This window comes from Uloborus diversus, chromosome 8, assembly GCF_026930045.1.
Source record: "Uloborus diversus isolate 005 chromosome 8, Udiv.v.3.1, whole genome shotgun sequence".
Taxonomy (NCBI): Eukaryota; Metazoa; Arthropoda; class Arachnida; order Araneae; family Uloboridae; genus Uloborus; species Uloborus diversus.
This window is the reverse complement of record NC_072738.1, coordinates 157,469,749-157,470,701: the sequence shown is the minus strand read 5'-3', so window position 1 is coordinate 157,470,701 and position 953 is coordinate 157,469,749. Positions and strand designations below refer to the sequence as shown.

The 953-nt window shown below is 41.1% G+C and overlaps 1 non-coding gene and 1 pseudogene across 1 annotated transcript; one reads left to right on the top strand and one right to left on the bottom strand.

Annotated features, from left to right (window-relative positions):
* LOC129228772 (U1 spliceosomal RNA) lies at positions 1-137 on the top strand (annotated as a pseudogene).
* Positions 138-465: 328 nt separating this feature from the next.
* Positions 466-582, bottom strand: LOC129228816 (U5 spliceosomal RNA). The gene has a single exon (XR_008580999.1). It is a non-coding gene; the product is annotated as a U5 spliceosomal RNA (small nuclear RNA).
* Between the last annotated feature and the right edge of the window lie 371 nt (positions 583-953).

Sequence of the window (953 nt, the reverse complement as noted above, 5' to 3'; positions counted from 1 at the left end):
ATACTTACCTGGCACTGGGGGTGCCTTGATCACCGAGGAGGCTCCCCCGAGCAGAGGCCCTTCATTGCACTTCGGAGGGTTGACGCTCGCCACATCCGCAAATTGCGGTTGCTTGGAGCGCGTTCGCGCAGTCCTTCATAATTTGAAGAATTATCGCTATGACGTATGGCTGCTGCAGGAGAATTTAGAGTGACATTAACTGAAACAGAAAAAATCAAAAGGCAGTAAATTGATAGGCCGGTTGTGCCATCAGAGATTGTAAATTCGTCCTAATATGGGATCAGACTGACGAGTCTAACAAACGCCTTTTCTGGAATAGTCTCGATTCACATGTGATTTATCACTAGAAAGCAGCATCTGAATAGTGGCGAAGAACCGGCCACCTTGCTGTTGGGGCCGTGCCGTTGCCATACCAATCGGGCCCAACGAATGTGTTTGCCTTCTCGATTGCAACTTGCTTTCTTTGCCCCCCATCAGGGGGTTCCAAAAATTAGTTTAAGCTCATTTAAGTTGTTCCCCTCCACGGTAATCTTTAGTAAAAGGCGAAAGATTAGCACGAAGTTTGAAGGGAAACCAGAGCATGATCAGGAAACAAATCATTTAATATATATATATAACTTTCAGTCTCAAAATGAAGTGGTGGTTAAATGAAATTCTGAAAAATTACGCGATTCTCTTACTATTTGCACGCTCAAGTGAATGTCATGAGTTTCTCTTTCATAGTACTAGAATTTATTTTCTGTTATTTTCAAAAGGCGTCAGGTTTTCATTTGCCAATTCGAGTATTTACTGTTATTATTCTTAAAGTTTTAAGTGCTATTCTCGATTATTCGCTTAGAATCTCTCTTCTTTAAATTGACACGAGAGTGCTGTTTTTCCCGGAGTACTTTTTTTCAAAAAATTCAAATATTGACTAACTGTATATGTGCTTTGTCTTGACATCACGTGATCAG